This window comes from Syzygium oleosum, unplaced genomic scaffold (genome assembly GCF_021117445.2).
Source record: "Syzygium oleosum isolate NSW1041296 unplaced genomic scaffold, Sole_v2.1 Sole_v2.03, whole genome shotgun sequence".
Lineage (NCBI taxonomy): Eukaryota > Viridiplantae > Streptophyta > Magnoliopsida > Myrtales > Myrtaceae > Syzygium > Syzygium oleosum.
The window spans coordinates 4,370,030-4,390,628 of NW_026607487.1; the positions used below are offsets into that span (position 1 = coordinate 4,370,030).

The window sequence follows — 20,599 nt, forward strand, 5'->3', positions numbered from 1 at the left end:
GAACCCTTGTATGTAATCCTCTCACTCCCAATACAAGACTGAAGTGTTTGAGCTCTCGTGGGAGAACTTCTCACATATCTAACTACATTTTGGATAAGTGTAATAGAATCATGCACCTCATTCAATTTATCTCTTACAATCCAATTTAATATATGAGCAGTGCACCTCATATGTAAAACATCACCATTCAAGATCAAATGCCTTTCCCTTGAAAATTTCTCCTTCAATTCCCCACTAGTAAATGCACTTCTCCACCATTTTCCCAATCTCTCTACCCTTGTAATTATGCACCACCACAAAATTGAAGATTCTTTTATGCAACTTCCAGTTTTCATCAATAAAATGTACAGTGAGACATAAATAGTTCAAGTTTTGAATGAAACTCCACATATCAGTCGTGAGTGCAATCCTAGAATTAAGCTTACCAAAGTAAGCTTTCAAACAAGTTCTTGCACTCAAATACAACTTCATACAGTCTCTAGCCACCATAAACCGTGATAAATGTTGGAAGAGAGGTTGTAATTCAGTGACAAAATCATAAAAACCGACACGCTCGATTGTGGAAAAAGGTTATTCATTAATAATGATCATCCTAGCAAGCATGTGCCTACAACATTCTTGATCAAACTTCCACGTTGTTAAGACACTACCATCGCCGGTATTTTCCCCTACCTCGCCAACCACACTTTTATTACGTGGTGCAAACAACATTTGCTTCTTATCGGTACGAGGATACTTTTTGTAGCTTCTCAAGTGCTTCCACATACTAGACGTTCCATGATCAACAGAGTATTTATACTGTCACGCCTCGAACCCTACGGCGCACGAGCAACCCAACCGAGGTCGAACTTGTGCGACGTCCCAGGACGTGTTGCCGACCCAACACCCAACGCAGAGATCAAGACACATGCGGAAGCAACATAAGCACCCGTACAATTTAAAACACATGACCAAGGATAGCGCAAACAACAAACAACTTTATAAATATACACTTGCATTAATATCAGGGAAACATATACAATATCCATTTACAGCATAAGCACAAAAACCAAAAGCGGGTCAATGGCCACTACTGACAAAAAGGGGTAAGTGGCCCAAGCGGTCAGTCTAAACACTAAGCTAAGGAAGGGCTCCGGTCAAAAAAGTACTGGCCCGACCTAACTAGGGATACGGCTAAACCTACGGTACCCAGTCCGGGTCGGATCCCAAGGACTCAGAAGAGCTGTCAGACGGCTCATCCTCGGAGTCCATGGAATCCAGCTCGGACTCGGCCGCTGCCGGCTCCTCCTCCGAATCAACCTCCTCAGGCTCGCCCTCCGGCTCGGGGTCCTGGTCCATCGACTCGGGCTCGTCGTCCGACTCCATAGGCTCCGGGTCGAAATCCCAGTCCACTGGCTCCTCGTCCATCCGGTCAAGCTCGTCAACCTCCCAGATAACAGGCCGGGGCCAGAACTAGAACTCCCCTCGAACGTATACTCGGGGCTCGCCAGGTCTCCATCGGCGTACTGGGGATCTATGTCACCTAGCTCGTTGAACGGGACGTCAAAGGTCCTAAGAGGTCCAAAAGTCCCGGAGTAGTCCCTGAAACACCAAGCTATATACTCATGGGCCTGGAAGTGATGCTCGTCCACGTCGACCCATACTGTGCTAAAATGTCTAATATACGTATCCCCGTTCCCTATTGGGTACTCGATCACCTCCCGGTCTATCCAGGACGGGATCCCAAAACGGATAGGAACTTCGGACATCCTCAAGGCCGGGGATCTGAAAATGTGGGTTTTAACAACCGTGAGAATGAATCTCAGCGAGTAAACCCCCTAAACCTAAACTAGGCTAACATGCACCTCCTGACATGCAAACAATCACACGAACATACCAAAATCAATTGACCTAGGCCCTCGGGCTCAGATCGAGCACACAAATGACCCTGTAGGTTAGGCATATAATAATCGCGATAATGGCATATACGCGAACACACGCGGCCACACGTACGCCATGCACATGCTCATGCTCCTTGATGTCTGCATCACACACGGTTCACCGATATGCACATGCTTGCACACCTGCCAATGCACTCTTGCATACATATGCCATCAACATGTCCATGCTCATGATCCGGCTCAATAATGCACACTGTCAATTTCTCATTTATTCTCGACCCGCGTAAAAACGCATTAGATCTGACTCGCATAAAACGCATTAGGCCCAGTGTCTCTAGCCCGCGTAAAATGCATCAGGCACAACGCTGATCTCCATATATGGACCGAACTCGCGTAAAACGAATCAAGTTGGCCGTTTTTCGGCAATCCGAGCATTGTCCCGCTAAAACGCATCAGGACGGGTTCAATACCGCGCGTAACACGCATCAGGGCTTTATGTGATCATTCGTGCACACAGCTAATTTTATCTAAATCCCGTGTAAAACGCATCAGGGCAATTACGCGATCACTTGCTCATGTCAGGCACGCATACTCGCACAATTCTTGTATCAAGCCAATGCTCAACATGCGAAATGCGTGGTCACGCAATCCAGCACTCGGGCAATAACACGATGCACAATGAGCATCCAATTCCAATAATGGCACACAAACAAATCATGCCAAGTCATGCTCAAACAAACGCCACGATGTGCTCAAATAACACTTTAGCATGCCCGAAGAATCATTCGATCCAAATCAGCCACTACAAGCCCAATTAACATATTAATATGCCCATTTTAAGCAATTCAATGCAATTTGGCTTTGGCACACAATCGGCACATAATTTATGCAATTAGCACAACACTAACTTGCACACTCAAGGCCCGCCATGCTACTCCATACACGGCCACAATATGCACGCGACATGGCATCATGAAATTGATAACAACCGAGCACAATTCAACCACCAATCGGTCAATCCAAGCACCCTTAACAATTACGCGATTAAACCCTAATTTGTCCAAACTTAGTCCAATTTAATCCCAATATGGACAGCCACAAATCAGCACATCTAGGTCTCCAATCCGCCTCCAAATCAACATAATAATCCACAAAAATCACCACAACACCAGCCGCTAATATCAGCCCAATAATTACCCCCAAAATTACACTAATCAACCACTAAAATACCCTAGACCTATCTAGAAATGCTTAGTAGCCTAATTAGGGTTTAGGGTTAATTACTCACCTAGACTCCTAAGCTCCCAACTAAGCTGATCAGGTGGGGGAAACGGGCGGCTGATCACCGGCTCACGGCGACGAACGGGGGCTCTCGCGGCGGCGATCGGCGACGGTCGCTCCGGCGTGGCTGCTCTCACAGCCGAGCAAGGGATATGAGAGGGAGAGAAAGAGGCGTGGAGGAGGGGGGTGAGTGGCCGATGCAAGGTGAGGTGAGAAATGAGAGGAGAGTGAGTGAGTGGAGAGTGTTTAAGCTAAGTGGGGTTGGTGAACAACTTCCCAACAAATGACCATCATACCCTCACTTCAAGGGTTGGGATTAAGTCTAACTAAAATATCTAGGGGCAATCTTGTCCTAGGATTTCAGCAATAATAGAGGCTGATCAAGACTAATCTAAATCCCAAAATTCGGAATTAGCACTTAGGGCCTAGGGGCAAAACGGTAATTTTCCGGTCTCGGGTCAAATTTTAAATTTTCAACTCTATCGATCCTTAATATAATTGGCCACACTTATACGACGTGGTCCTTGTAAAATAGTCACGTTCGTCCACGAAATTCGATACCGAAGTCCGGACTCAATTCCATGATCGATTTCGCTCAAATGCGATTTTGGCGTTTCTCACTAATGGGCGGCTATTTAGGGGTTACGCGTATCGACCTAGGGTTACTCGAGTCGTGACGACCTCGATCTCCCAGAGAACACGAGGATTTATCACTAGTTCCGGGGGTCGCAATCGTTCGGAATAAGTTTAGGATCGTTCGCCACGCGTACTTTCGGTCGTGCGGAATCACCCGCGATCCGATCGTACGTCGCTGGCCAAACCAAATCCGTCACTCTCCTTGGAACGGCCCACATTGGCACAAAATATTCCCTCGTCGTTTCTCGGAATCGGACTCAATTCACGGTCGAGTTCTTGGGTCCACGTACCGTTTTCCTAGTTAGCCATTCCCTATTGGTCAGTATCCCAAGAATGATCAGTTCCGGGCGAGACTTACTAAAACGAAATGAGAAATACATATCCATTTTATTGATCACGAAAGTGGGTCGAATTCAGGACGTTACAACTCTTCCCCCCTTACAAAAATTTCGTTCTCGAAATTTGCAATCCAAATTCGACTACTCAAATAAATGGGGGTGCTGACGTCGCATTACTTTTTCGCTTTCCCAGGTGGCGCCTTCTGTCCCGTGATGCTCCCAAACAACTTTGACCAACGAGATCGTCCTATTCCTCAAAACCTGTTCCTTCATGTCTTCGATTATTATCGGTTTCTCCACGTACGACACCATGTCGTACTTCATGATTCAGCATGTGGGTCGAATCCGGTTCGTACTTCCTTAACATTGACACGTGGAAGACGTTATGAACTTGCGACAAATTCGGCGGCAAGGCGAGACGATAAGTCAACGTTCCAATCCTCTCCAAAATCTCGAATGGGCCTATATACCTTGGACTCAGCTTTCCTTTCTTGCCAAACCGAGACAGTCCTCTCATCGGTGAGATCTTAAGAAATATATGGTCACCAACCTGAAACTCCAACGGTCTACGCCTTCTGTCCGCATAACTCTTCTGACGGCTTTGAGCTGTCCTTAGCCTTTCCCGGATAATCTTTACTGTTTCCATCGACTACTGAATCAACTCTGGACCCGTTACACTTCTTTCTCTCACTTCATCCCAACACAACAATGTTCTGCTTGCTCTGCCATAAAGTGCCTCAAACGGTGCCATCCCAATACTCTGCTGAAAGCTATTATTGTGGGCAAATTCAACCAAATGCAACTGCTCTTCCCACTTGCCATGAAAATCTAATACACATGCTCTCAGCATATCCTCTAAAGTCTGAATAGTCCTCTCATATTGGCCATCCGTCTGCGGATGATAGCCGTACTGAACTACAACTTTGTTCCCATGGCCGATTGCAGACTTTTCCAAAAATTAGCAGTAAACCGGGGATCACGGTTCGAAGTGATTGATACCGGAACTCCATGAAGACGGACTATCTACCGCACATATAACTCTGCGTACCTTTCTAGCTCGAAGTCCTTTCACACTGCCAGAAAGTGCACTGACTTAGTCAATCTGTCCACTATCATCCAAATAGAGTCGTGTCCCCTCTGGCTTCTTTGCAATCCCGTTACAAAATCCATTGTAATATGCTCCCTTTTCCATTCTGGGATTTCCAACGGCTGCAACATTCCACCAGGTTTACAATGCTGTGCCTTCACTTGTTGGCACGTCAAACACTTGGCCACATGCTTGGCCACATCCACCTTCATTCGGTTTCACCAATAATGCTGTCGAAGGTTCTGGTACATCTTCCTGCTGTCTGGGTGAATGCTATAATTGCTCCTATGAGCTTCCGATAAAATCTCTTCCTTAAGCTCCAAATCATCGATAAAGAAACGTCCTCGAAACTTAAGAATTCCGTCCTCGTACACTTGGAAGTCCGGTTTCCTCTTAATGCCATCCATCTCCAGAATCTTCTGAATCTTAGGGTCCATAGACTGCAACGCCTTAATCTTGGTTTGCACCTCCGGTTCAATCCTTAACGTCGCCACTAAATTGGAGAGGTGTCCTACCTCGAACTTAAACTCTAAGTCTCGTGCTCCTTCTAATAAAATCCACTCTTTGACTATTAATTGCGCGATACTCGATTTCCGGCTTAAGGTATCCGCTACCCGGTTGGCTTTTCCGGGGTGATACAAAATGTCACAGTCATAGTCCTTCAACAACTCCATCCAACAACGCTGTCTCATATTTAATTCCTTCTGCGAAAACAGGTACTTGAGGCTCTGGCGGTCCGTGTAAATCTAGAATCTTTCTCCACACAAATAGTGCCTCCAAATCTTAAGTACGAAAATGATTGCCGCCAGTTCCAAGTTGTGAGTCGGGTAGTTCATTTCATGAGACCTTAACTGACGCGATGCAAAAGCAACCACCATTGCATGTTGCATTAGCACGCATCCCAATCCCTTGAGCGAAGCATCGCTATAAATCTCATATCCTCCTGGTCCTGAAGGGATCGTTAACACTGGCGCAGTCGTCAATCTCTGCTTCAACTCCTGAAAGCTCTCTTCGCACTTTTCTGTCTATTCAAACTTAGTCTCCTTCTTAAGCAACCTTGTAAATGGAGTGGCTATTGCTGAGAATCTTTCCACGAATCGCCTATAGTAACCCGCCAGTCCTAAGAAGCTTCGAACCTCAGTAACTGTCGTCGGTCTCGGCCAATCCATCACTGCTTCAATCTTTGCCGGATCCACGGAGATTCCTTCTCTGGAAATTATATGTCCAAGAAACGCCACTCGGTTCAGCCAAAACTCACACTTGCTAAACTTAACATACAGTGCATGCTCTCTTAATGTTCGTAGAACCTTTTCTAAGTGTACCTCATGTTCCTCGGGACTCTTTGAATACACCAAAATATCATCTATGAAGACAATAATGAACTGATCTAAAAACTCCTTGAATACCCGATTCATTAAGTCCATGAAAGCAGCTGGGGCATTAGTCAGTCCAAACGGCATTACCGTGAATTCATAGTGCCCATACCTCGTCCTGAATGCCGTCTTTGGGATATCCTCCTTTTGGATCCTTAACTGATGATACCCTGTCCTTAGATCAATCTTAGAAAATACCGAGGCTCCTTGCAACTGATCGAACAGGTCGTCAATCCTTGGGAGGGGATACTTATTCTTGATTGTCACCTAATTCAGCTGGCGGTAGTCGATACATAGTTTCAACGACCCATCCTTCTTCCTTATGAACAAGACTGGCACTCCCCATGGAGATGCACTTGGTCGGATAAAATCTTTGTCCAGCAGTTCCTGCATCTAAACCTTTAATTCTTTCAACTCTGACAATGACATCCTATAAGGCGACTTTGAGATTGGCTCAGTCCCGGGGGCCAACTCGATAACAAACTCCACTTCTCTTTCTGGTGGCAATCCCAGCAATTCCTGGGGAAAGACATCGGGAAAGTTGCACACCACTGCTATATCCTCAAGCCACACTTCTCCTACCGTTGAATCAACCACACTTGCCAGGTAACCTTGACAACCCTCATCCAACAACCTGGTTGCTTCTACTAATGAAACCCAAGGGATCGAGGTTCCTCCTTGTCTCCCTACAAACTCAAATCTAGGGTGTCCGGCCGGACTAAATCGAATCACCCTGCTACTACAATCCATCACAGCATTTTATTTGACTAATCAATCCATGCCCACAATCACATCAAAATCATACATTGGCAAAACAGCTAAATCTATCTTGCTTTCTACGCCACCAATTACTATCTCACAGTCCGGGCATCCTAACGATATGCATATCTTATCCATTAATGGCGTAGTCACACATAACAGCACTTCTAGCAAAACAGGTTTTAATCCAGCCAATTCAACAAACTGAGCAGACACAAACGAGTGCGACGCCCCCGGATCAAATAAAGCATATGCGACATGATTGCACAGAGAAACCATACCTGTGACCACGCCTGGCGCATTCTCAACTTCCCTTCGCGCCATGGCGTACACCCGTCCTTGTGCCGGCGGCCTGTTCAAATTAGCCGGCGGGGGATTCCCAGCTTGATTCCCAACTCGAGGCTGTTGTGGTTGCATCGGTGGACCTACTGGGCGTTGCTGGGGGCAATTCCTTATCTGGTGGTCCATACTCCCGCACTTGAAGCAAGCCCCAAATCTATTCTGCCGGTGGTTCAGCTTTCCGATATTCTTTCTAATCGGTGGGATGAATTGCCTGTTTCCCGCCATCGGCTTCTTCCCGAAGCGGCGGTTGTCCCTATTCTAGGCAAATCGCAACCTAGAAGCAGCTACCCTTTCCAACTGATCTCGTTCTATGGCTTGAGCCCGTTCATACATCTCCTCGTAATCCCGAATATTGAGCGATATCATCTGACTCCTAAGGTCCAGCTTTAGCCCATCTCGGAATCTCCGAATCTTATCCTGCGGGTTCTCCACCATCCTAGGTGCAAACTTCAACAATCTAGCGAACTCCGCTTCATATTGATCCACAGTCATCTGTCCTTGGTGAAGCCTCATAAATTCCGCCAATTTCCTTTCCTAGGCACTCTCTGAGAAATATTTTTCATAAAAATTTTCGGTAAACACGGCCCAAGTCTGGGCAGTCCCCTCGGGAAATACTCTGCCCTTGGTGGCCTTCCACCGGTCATTGGCATTATCCTGCAGCTAATATACCGCCAATGTCACCCTTTTAGTCTCGGTGCACCCTAGAACTTCGAAGGCTTTCTCTAATTCTTCTACCCAACACGGTGCAGCCTCGGGGTCACCCTTCCCGTTGAACTTCGGCAGTTTTAATTTCAAGAACTGTTCAACCAACGTAGACATCAGCTTGATCACATTTGCCCGTCCCGGAATTGGATTCCCATTATTCCCCTGATTCCCGCTATTCCCATTGGCCCTATTGACAGCAGCAACGGCGGCCTCAACAGCAGCGACAACAGTGGCATTCCTCTCCTGGGTCTACCTACCCGTCAGTATTCCCGCTTCCTCGAGTGCCCTCAAAATCCCATCTACCCTTGGATCCTCTGAAACCCTCACTTGCGGTTCTACGCGATCTTGGTCACGATCTCCACCTCTACTACAACCTCAACCTCTACCTCTTCCTTGGCTACTCATCTTCACAACTCGCACGCTCACCTACCTGCTATAATTCAATTCAGGAATTAGAGACCTAAACCAAGCTAAACCGGTCTGAGGTCCTAGGCAGGGAACTAACACAACAGCAATCAATCACTCAGCATGCGGCCAAATACAAGCAGCATAAGACCTCAACCAAGGAGATACACGTACTTACCTCGGGTCCTGCCGCACCTGCACCTTACAGGTCAATTCAAACAACCAATCAATCAAAATACAAATAGTCAGGAGGTACACGTAGCATACAAGGTCTCCCTACTGGCTACCCAAGGTCATCGCTCCTTATCACTCCAGACTTCGACTGAATTGGACCGAGCTGACCTTGCTCTAATACCAAATCAACGGGGGATGTCCCGCCCTGAACCCTACGGCGCACGAGCATCCCAACCGAGGTCAAACTTGTGTGACGTCCCAGGACGCGTCACCGACCCAACACCCAATGCAGAGATCAAGACACATGCGGAAGCAACATAAGCACCCGTACAATTTAAAACACATGATCAAGGATAGCGCAAACAACAAGCAACTTTATAAATATACACTTGCATTAACATAAGGGAAACATATACAATATCCATTTATAGCATAAGCATAAAAACCAAAAGCAGGTCAATGGCTACTACTGACAAAAAGGGGTAAGTGGCCCGGGCGGTCGGTCTAAACACCAACCTAAGGAAGGGCTCCGGTCGAAAAGGTATTGGCCCGACCTAACTAGGGATACGGCTAAACCTACGGTACCCAGTCCGGGTCAAATCCCGAGGACTCAGAAGAGCTGTCAGACGGCTCATCCTCGGAGTCCATGGAATCCAGCTCGGACTCGGCCTCTGCCGGCTCCTCCTCCGAATAAACCTCTTCAGGCTCGCCCTCCGGCTCGGGGTCCTAGTCCATTGGCTCGGGCTCGTTGTCCGACTCCATAGGCTCCGGGTTGAAATTCCAGTCCACTGGCTCCTCGTCCATCGGGTTAGGCTCATCAACCTCCCAAATAACAGGCCGGCGGCCAGAACTAGAACTCCCCTCGGACGTATACTCGGGGCTCGCCAGGTCTCCATCGGCGCACTGGGGATCTATGTCATCTAGCCCGTTGAACGGGACGTCAAATGTCCTAAGAGGTCCAAAAGTCCCGGAGTAGTCCCTGAAACACCAAGCTATATACTCGTGGGCCTGGAAGTGATGCTCGCCCACGTCGACCCATACTGTGGTAAAATGTCTAATATACGTATCCCCGTTCCCTACGGGGTACTCGATCACCTCCCAGTCTATCCGAGACGGGATCCCAAAATGGATAGGAACTTCGGACATCCTCAAGGCCGAGGGTCTAAAAATATGGGTTTTAACAACCGTGAGAACGAATCTCAGTGAGTAAACCCCCTAAACCTAAACTAGGCTAACATGCACCTCCTGACAGGCAAACAATCACACGAACAGACCAAAAAGCAATTGACCTAGGCCCTCGGGCCCAGACCGAGCACACAAATGACCCTACAGGTTAGGCATATAATAATCACAATAATGGCACATACGCGAACACACGCGGCCACACGTACGCCATGCACATGCTCATGCTCCTTGATGTTTGCATCATACACGGTTCACCGATATGCACATGCTTGCACCCCTGCCAATGCACTCTTGCATACATATGCCATCAACATGTCCATGCTCATGATCCGGCTCAATAATGCACACTGTCAATTTCTCATTTATTCTCGACCCGCGTAAAAACGCGTCAGGTCTGACCCGCGTAAAACGCATCAGGTCTATTCATATTCAACACTTTCTGGCCAGCGTAAAACGCATCAGGCCCAGTGTCTCTAGCCCGCGTAAAATGCATCAGGCGCAACACTGATCTCCATATACGGACCGAACCCGCGTAAAACGCATCAAGTCGGCCGTCTTCTGGCAATCCGAGCATCGTCCCGCATAAAACGCATTAGGACGGGTTCAATACCCCGCGTAACACGCATCAGGGCTTTATGTGATCACTCGTGCACACAACCAATTTTATCTGAACCCCGCGTTAAACGCATCAGGGCAATTAGGCGATCACTTGCTCATGTCAGGCACGCATACTCGCACAATTCTTGTATCAAGCCAATGCTCAACATGTGAAATGCGTGGTCACACAATCCAGCACTCGGGCAATAACACGATGCACAATGAGCATCCAATTCCAATAATGGCACACAAACAAATCATGCCAAGTCATGCTCAAACAAATGCCACGACGTGCTCAAATAACACTTTAGCATGCCCGAAGAATCATTCGATCCAAATCAGCCACTACAAGCCCAATTAACATATTAATATGCCCATTTTAAGCAATTCAATGCAATTTGGTTTCGGCACATAATTTATGCAATTAGCACAACACTAACTCTTACACTCAAGGCCCGCCATGCTACTCCATACATGGCCACAATATGCACGCGACATGACATCATGAAATTGATAACAACTGAGCACAATTCAACCACCAATCGGTCAATCCAAGCACCCTTGACAATTACCCGATTAAACCCTAATTTGTCCAAACTTAGTCCAATTTAATCCCAATATGGACAGCCACAAATCAGCACATCTAGGTCTCCAATCTGCCTCCAAATCAACATAATAATCCACAAAAATCACCACAACACCAGCCGCTAATATCAGCCCAATAATTACCCCCAAAATTACACTAATTAACCACTAAAATACCCTAGACCTATCTAGAAATGCTTAGTAGCCTAATTAGGGTTTAGGGTTAATTACTCACCTAGGCTCCTAAGCTCCCAACTAAGCTAATTAGGTGGGGGAAACGGGCGGCTGATCACCGGCTCACGGTGAAGGACGGGGGCTCCCGCGGCGGCAATCGGCGACGGTCGCTCCGGCGTGGCTGCTCTCACGACCGAGCAAGGGAAATTAGAGGGAGAGATAGAGGCGTGGAGGAGGTGGGTGAGTGGCCAGTGCAAGGTGAGGTGAGAAATGAGAGGAGAGTGAGTGAGTGGAGAGTGTTTAAGCTAATTAGGGTTGGTGAACAACTTCCCAACAAATGACCATCATGCCCTCACTTCAAGGGTTGGGATTAAGTCTAACTAAAATATCTAGAGGCAATCTTGTCCTAGGATTTCAGCAATAATAGAGGCTAATCAAGAATAATCTAAACCCCAAAATTCGGAATTAGCACTCAGGGCCTAGGGGCAAAACGGTAATTTTTCGGTCTTGGGTCAAATTTTCAATTTTCGACTCTACCGATCCCTAATATAATTGGCCACACTAATACGACGTGGTCCTTGTAAAATAGTCGCGTTCGTCCACGAATTCGATACCGAAGTCCGGACTCAATTCCACGATCAATTTCGCTCAAATGCTATTTTAGCATCTCTCACTAACGGGCTGCTGTTTAGGGGTTACGCGTATCGACCTAGGGTTACTTGAGTCGTGACAACCTCGATCTCCCGGAGAACACGAGGATTTATCACTAGTTCCGGGGGTCGCGATCGTTCGGAATAAGTTTGGGATCGTTCGCCACGCGTACTTTCGGTCGTGCGGAATCACCCGCTATCCGATCGTACGTCGCTGGCCAAACCAAATCCGTCACTCTCCTTGGAACAGCCCACATTGGCACAAAATATTCCCTCGTCGTTTCTCGGAATCGGACTCAATTCACGGTCGAGTTCTTAGGTCCACGTACCGTTTTCCTAGTTAGCCATTCCCTATTGGTCAGTATCCCAAGAATGATCAGTTCCGGGCGAGACTTACTAAAACGAAATGAGAAATACATATCCATTTTATTGATCACGAAAGTGGGTCGAATTCAGGATATTACATATACTTAGTCCCATAGTGAATGCACTTTACCTTCATTTCGTTTGTGGTCTTATATATTACTTTTGAAAAATTATCCCAGGTCTTCGATTGATTAGCTTGCTTTTTATCAAGAGGAGGACAGGAGTTAGGTACCCTCACCTTGTTTGTCGCACTCACGATTGTAGAGTGCACTTCAGCAGCTCCATGGAATGGCAATTCCATGAGAGGACTCATTTCATTACATCCATCCACTTCCATTGATATGTCTTTGTCTTGATCTATCAACTGAAATCAAATTATACAACAATGCTAGAATTCTATAGAAAACAAATTTTACAACAATAGAGGACCAACAATCATAGAATAAGAAGTTTGTAACTCTTCATTTTGCAACAACAATTATAGCCACAAGCAAACAAAAGTCAAACTCTTCATTCTTGTTTTGCAATGGATTGCTCTGATTGATCCGGATCAAAGGGCATGCAACGGAATATGTCAAAGCCGGATGAGAACAGGCAAGAAACATAGAGTTGAGAACAAAAACCTCTCGGGCCCCTTATCAAACACATACAGAACCACGCTCAAGACACATATATGAATTCTCCACAGTGATTTTTTTGACAAATTCTCGGGCCCCTTATCAGAACCGCGCTCAAGACCAGACTCAATAGCACAAATCTGCCATATTCCATTATCAGAACCACGCTCAAGACTAGACCGTGCGATCAACCTGCGTCAACTCGGACGCCATACAAACAACAAAAACCACATCACCTAACAATGAGCACGACGGTACCGCAACCACAGGCCAAAGACGAAAACGAATAAGCAAAGAGACAATAGGCGAGACAAGCTGAGTTGCCCAAAAAAGTACCAAAAAATTCAATTTCGGACTCACGTTACTCTGGATAGTTGCGTCAGAGTCGCAAACAACAAGATGAGACGCGACGAGAGGGGTTGCGTCTTACGGGCTGCGGCAACAAGAGGCAATGAGCTGGGTTGTGACGACTAAGGTAGCGAGCAACTGTGGCGACGAGATGGGTCGTCGTGAGCAGCCGCGGCGATGAGATGGGTTGCAGGGACGAGCCGCAACGAGATGAGTTGCGGCGAGCAGCTGTGGGGATGAGCAGCGACGAGATGAGTTGCGGCGAGCAGCTGTGGGGATGAGCAGCGACGAGATGGGTTGCGACAAGCAGTCGCGGGAATGAGCCGAGATGGGTTGCGGCAAGCAACCATGGCGACGAGCGGCAATGAGATGGGTTGCGGCGGCGACTGAGGCGGCAAGCAGCTGCGGCGATGGGCAGTGAGCAGCCGCGGCGACAAGTTCTTGCGAGTCGGAAGCAGACTGAGAAGGGTCGGAAGGGAGGGGACTCGCGAACTCAAAGAGACTCAAGAGAAAGAGGTTTTTTTTACGTTACCTTAAACCGGTTCTAAAACCTGTCCGGATCTAGGTGGGTTTTTACTTGAAACGGGAACCGGACTAGTTATAACTAGTTCCCACAAAATAGAACCGGTTCCTGGACTGGTTCAAACAGGAACCGATTCCCGGCCCTATTTTTCGGGTGGGCCGGTTTGGTTCACGGTAAATTCGGTTTGGTTGCACATCCCTACTTCATAGATGAAATTTATCTTCCTCCCGACAATCCCGTGTTGTTATTGTGAAATGAATAGTTCACAGCTGGAGGAAAAAAAAATAACAAAGAAGCTAGTTTCCGATAAAACCTTGCAATAGAAAAGCTCCGGTCGGGGACCTCTTTTAATTTTGCGAAAATGATTTACATAATTGTGTTTGGACACAAGTCCCGACTACCTTCTTTTTCGATTGATACATTTTAACCCGCTGTTTCACACATGCATAGAGAGAGAGCTTATTGTTATTCTTCAAATGCAACAACTGGTAAAAATTTATTTTGATATCACAAAAGATTTAAGGATTTCCATTTCCCTTCAAGAATTTTCTTGCGGCATTTCCTTTTCCCTCGATGTCTCCTTTGAAACTCTCTCCTTGTAGGCATTTGCACTCACAATGTAAGACACGACACGTGCAACAGTCTCGTGGCCCCGGGCAATCTGCGGGCCTAAGGCAAAAAACAATTGGTTTTCCCACGCTTACTGGCAAACCTGCCAAATCACATCAATCCATTGTCAACATCTTCCTTATTCTCATGCGCAGAGAGAGAGAGAGAGAGAGAGAGATCACCAATGGCAAGTAACAAAATCATGAGCAGCATAATGGATGTGGATGATGGTTTCACCATTGCTCCCAAGTCAAAAAGGGCTTTTGCAGGGACAACAGGTTAATGGTTTTGCCTAGGAAATATGCTTTCGTGATCTGTTTGCTCCATTATGCACGTAACATCAGCGTATATATAAGTCAGGCCACTCGTGATGGAATCATAGACGTTAATGTTTTTCATCTAGCTAGTCTAAAGAGGAAGCCAGCTATTGTCTTTCCATATATATGAATTTGCAATTGCCTCGTATATTTCTTACTTACTTTACATCTAAACTTACGTAACTTCATTAGCATTAGCTGGCAAGTTATTAAAGTTAGTGCCAATCCAGCAATATTTAAGCCATCCACGGGGATCGTGCACCCAGATTTACCAATTATTTCAAATCTTATCTATTACACAAGTGAATTGGAAGGTATGACGAGATATCTTTCCTTTTTTATGTTCGAACGTTCTTAAGTTAATGAAAACTTATTATTGCATGCCAGACTAGGGGTCCACTGGGTCCACTGATATTATTCTTACTCCATAATATAGAATCCTCGTAAAATCAAAAATTGAAAGCATTTTCCTTCTTTAAAAACTAGTATGATCTTGTAAGAGCAACTTCATTACTGAATTTCCGTGGTGATTAAAACTCAACTAGCAGGTAAGCCATCACAATCACAAGGCATAATTGGTCCTTCCATTTGATCTAAAGATTGCATTATCATCGTTCTAGAAGGCTATGCACAAGATATTCGAGCCCATTATTGTCAATGCCCATATATACATCGATAACATTCTCCTCTACAATCTTGATGAGAAATCTCACTATGAGCTCCTCAAGCAATACACAAGAATATTGCTGATCTAATAAGCAATACGACAACATGTTATCCCTTAAAAAGATGTTGAAAATACGCGAGAATAATCTTTAAGCAAAAACTCAGATGTCAACACTTGTACCCTTAGGTCAAATTAGCTCCGATGGTTTTAAAATAAATAAGAAACTAGTATTTTGCCAAACTATAGTGGTGGTTTAGTTAGTGCTAGTTGTCTTACATGGCACGGCCAACACTGACCTTAATAATCGTTTGCATTTTTTAAATTTGTTCTGATTTTTTATAAATTTTTTGAACTTTCCTTTTTTTTTCTTTTTTCTCTTTTCTTTCTTGTTTTTTTCCCAGTCATCGGACGTTGGCGATGATTGATAACCTGCCATAAGCGAGGGTGAGCGGGCAAGGTTTGAGCCTTCCTTAGCCTCACTAGCCATCATAGAGGCCTGGCAATCAGCGAAGGAAGAAGTAAAAAATAAAAATAAAAAATTTCAAAGTTCTTATAAAATTTAGAAAAGTCAAAAAATGTAAAAAATTGTCTACGTCAATGCCAACCATGCCACTTTTGCCATGTAGGACACTTAGCATCCACGTTAGTGATTTCTGACCAACGTTGGCCGAAAAAACTAAATTGGCAAATCGTAAAAATGTGGAAGGCTAATTTGGTGCAATTGAAAATTGAGGACTGAATTGGGCGCTATAATATAGGTTTAAGACTTTTTGGACAATTTTCCCAAGCACTTTCACATGTTTTTATCATGTCAATTGTCACGGCGAAGTTAAAATACTTGATTGGAATGTTACTCGTTAATAAATCTAAGGAAAATTCCAAATAAAGGTCTAAAGTGGACACATTTTCTCAAAAAAGGGCCCAGAGTTGACATTGTATCAAGTAAGGACTTGAAGTGCCCAAATCAATCTCAAATACGGGTATGAGTTCGTTGGCTGGTCAACTGCTTACCAACCGATAAACATGTGACTTTTCTGTTAGTCGGAGAAGGGTATTTTCATCCATAAAATTTTAAATAAAAAGAAAAGCCAAAAAATCCCAACATTCATTCTTTCTTTTCCCTAACCTACTTTGTGAACAAAGGTTGAGAGCTGAACAGAGAACTGCCTGAGGGAGGATCGGTGGGCACTGGCGGCGTGTGACCAGGTGGTGGTGTGCAACCAGTGGCATGCGAAGGGCGAGGGATTTTGAACAAAACTAAAAGAAAAACCTCATCCTTATGATTCATACAAAGCCTTCGCCCCCAATTCAATAATAAGATGGACGAAGGGATTCTAAAAGTGTTGCTCGAGTGAGGGCCAGTGGGTACTGGTAGCGTGTGACTGGCGATGGTGTGCGACTAAGCGGCGATATGTAATCGGAAGAAAGCTCAGACCACCAATCCAACCATGGTTGATTCGAGCCATTTCTCAAGGTCTTTGCTTCAAACTCTTTCCTTACATAAAAATAAAATACGAGCCTTTCAAAATGGGTATCTGGCAATAATTGGTACTCCATTGATCAAATTCATCAATTCCTCCGCTGATTCCTGAGACTCAGACTCATGCGGCTAAATTTTTCTCTCTCTGTTGGCTTTTTTTAGGATGATTCTTTAAAAGATCTCTTTTTCATGTCTTGGATATGATTGACAAGCTCGTACTATCGTGCAATGCTTGTGGGAACTTTGTTTCTTCAGCTAAGGTTGTGGTTGAGCTGGCAAAGACGGGCCATCGAAGCCGCTATGTTTACATCCATCGTTTGTCTCTGTGGATGACATTAAGGGTATGATCATCTTCATTTTTGGTATTTTATTAGGCACTTGGTTTGCATATTTTCAATGCCAAGAATCTCTTAAAGTAGCCGTAGGAACCTACCGATGCACATTTTTATTGTTATGCACTTGAATATATTGCATATGGCTTGCATAACCAAGAAAAACCATCTCTTAATGGCTTAGAAAGTTGGAACATACAGATTACACGTTATATGACTATACAGATGGTGACAATTTTCTCCGCTCTTTGTAAACTCTTGAAATAAACATTTACACAGCCCACAAGATATTAAAGATGTGATGCTTTATTTACCTCGACGCATTTCCAGGAAAACTATTGCATGATCTGATGAGCCTATGTTAGAAAGGCATCACTGCAACTTATCAGCTTCATCGGTTTTGCACCTTAAGAGTTATATGCAATTTTGCAGGAGTTAAGGCTCCAATGGCCATATTAAGAGCTGAGATAGACCACATGTCGCCACCGGAACTCCTGAAACAGTTTGAAAAGATTCTAATTGCCAAATCCAAGGTGAGATCGAGATAATTCACCTATGGTTCTTGAGTTCATACATTGAATATTGCAATCAAAATACCAAATGACATGGACATTTATTTTGAAGTAATAATAAAAATAAATTCAATTTTTGATATACGCTGAATAGAAAATAACTCTTTGATGTGCCAAAGATCTTATAATGATAATTTAATTTCCGCAGCAACGTGTAGATTGATCATGCTAGTAATTAACAGATTTCACTTCAAACCTAAGACCTTTATCTGATTAGGTAAGCAAATTAAGATCGGGAACTTTACATTGACTTTCTGGCAGGCCCTGGTTGTCATATTTAGCTGTTAAATTTGTCTCTGGGTGACATTCTTTTGTTAAATTTGCTTACGGGGACTAATTAAACAATTAAAAAAAGCTCCAAACCATAATTTAAGCAACGACCATAATAATTTTAACCTTAACCTAAAAAAGGAATAAAAAAGAAACAAAACCTTATTATTTTGTTAAAAGTGTTAACAAAACTATGAGTAGATAGCTTTGCCCTTTGAATTGGTAAGGACAACGTTGTTATCCTCTGCAATAACCTTCGGGACCTCTATAGTTAATCGTATAGCCCATTCCTTCAACATTGTTAATTCATATTTTTCAAATCATTTATTTTTCCCCAAACAAATGGAGTCTTCTAGATAAATATCTTCCTAGATATTTCTAACAAGATATTTCTAACAAGACGATTATCCTAGATATTTTTCTCTCTAGGTATATCTACGGAAATAATCACTAGATATTTTTACATCCTTCTTAAAATATTTTTCTACAAAGTATATAGATGTTTAGGTATTCATCAGAGAAGATAGCAGGTGCAATTCTTCAACAATCATCTATGCCAATGTATATAGTTTATATGGTGTGACATCATCATATTATTGGAGAATCGATTATATGTAGATTTTGAATATGTGTTTTTTGACTATATATTATCTTTCTGGATAATACTACCCTTTATATATTTATCTTCCTTCCGACAACCCCATATTGTTATTGTCAAATGAATTGTTCACGGCTAGAGGGAAAAAAAAAAACAGTGAGGCAATTTTCGGATTAAATCTTGCAGGAGAAAAGAATCACTTGAGAACCTCTTTTAATTTGCGAAAATAATTTACATAAGTCGTGTTTGGACACCAGTTCAACTCGATTCTTTTTTGATCGATACATGCCGTCTTTTAACTCTCTCTTTCCGACACGCACATGGTGAGAGAGAGAGAGAGAGAGAGAGAGAGAGAGAGATCTTTAGCTTATTGTTATTCTACAAATGCAACAACTGGTAAAACTTTTATTTTGATAATTTATTTTGATATCATAAAAGACTTATGGATTTCCATTTCCCTTCAAGAATTTTCTTGCGCCATTTCCTTTTCCCTCGAGGTCTCCTACGAAATTCTGCCCTTGTGGGCATGTGCATAGACATTTGAATAAATTACACACGCAACAACCTGGTGGCCCGCAATCTCTGTGATAAACGCATCCAACGCTTACTTGCACACCTGCCAAATCACATCACTCCATTGTCAACAGCTTCCTTATTCTCATGCACAGAGAGAGAGAGAGAGAGAGAGAGAGAGATCACCGATGGCAACTAGCAAAAACATGAGCAGCATAACGGATGTGGATGATGGTTTCACCATTGCTCCCAAGTCAAAAGGGCTTTTGCAGGGATAAAAGGTTAATGGTTTTGCTTTGGAGATATGCTTTTGATCTGTTTGTTCCACCATGCACGTAATATCAGCGTATATATAAGTCAGGCTACTCATGATGGAATCATAGTTGTTTCGTTAAGAAAGGCATCTCATGAATACCTTCTTAATAACATCATGTTGTGGATTTGTTTCTGTAAATAAGAAACAGATTCTTATATGTTTCTTTACATATAAAGCATTGACTATACGTTTAAACGTATCCATCTTTATTAGCATTAACCAGCAAGTTATTAAAGTTAATGCCAATCAAGCAATTCTAAGGGGAAAATTACCAAAAAAGTCCTAAACCTTTTGCAATTGCGCCGATTCAGTCCATTCGGCCACTTTTGGCCAGCTAGCGCTGACGTGGACGCCGGCCGGTGCCGGCCGGCTGACGTGGCATTATTTTAATTTTTTTTTCCTTTCTCTCTTTTTTTTTTCCTTTCCTTCTTCCCCCTGGCCGGACTGGCCAGGGGGAGGCTTGTCGGTGAGGTGACCTCACCGGCCATGGGCAAGGTCGACCTCGCCCGGCCATGGTGAGGTGTGGCATCCTAGACACGCCACTTACTAATGCGTTCTTAATCTTTTCACTTTTAGCACAAGCGGAAGACAAAACACAATCAAATTAAACATTTCTCGATCAGTGGACACATCCACAACAAAATACCACATCTTCATTATTGCCCACAAACTGTTCACAACCAAAATTTCAGATTCTGTGCTCTCAAAGATCACTCGATTTACATAAGCATTCGACATCGGATCAAGGCCAAATAAGCATAGTTGAAAAGCTAATTAAGCGCGGTTACTGTCTCCAGTAGACCAGAGATCAAATATCCATCGTTTTCCAATAGAAAATTCGAGATTTCTAACAATGGGTGAAATCGGACAGTTTTGAGCACTTTGAGAAACCGAAACCAA

At 44.2% G+C, this 20,599-nt stretch overlaps 1 long non-coding RNA gene across 1 annotated transcript; it reads right to left on the minus strand.

Annotated features, from left to right (window-relative positions):
* Positions 1-19,231: 19,231 nt before the first annotated feature.
* LOC130137843 (uncharacterized) lies at positions 19,232-19,696 on the minus strand. The gene is made up of 2 exons (XR_008816298.1): positions 19,570-19,696; positions 19,232-19,486 (listed from the first exon to the last, which is right to left on the minus strand). It is a non-coding gene; the product is annotated as an uncharacterized LOC130137843 (long non-coding RNA).
* Between the last annotated feature and the right edge of the window lie 903 nt (positions 19,697-20,599).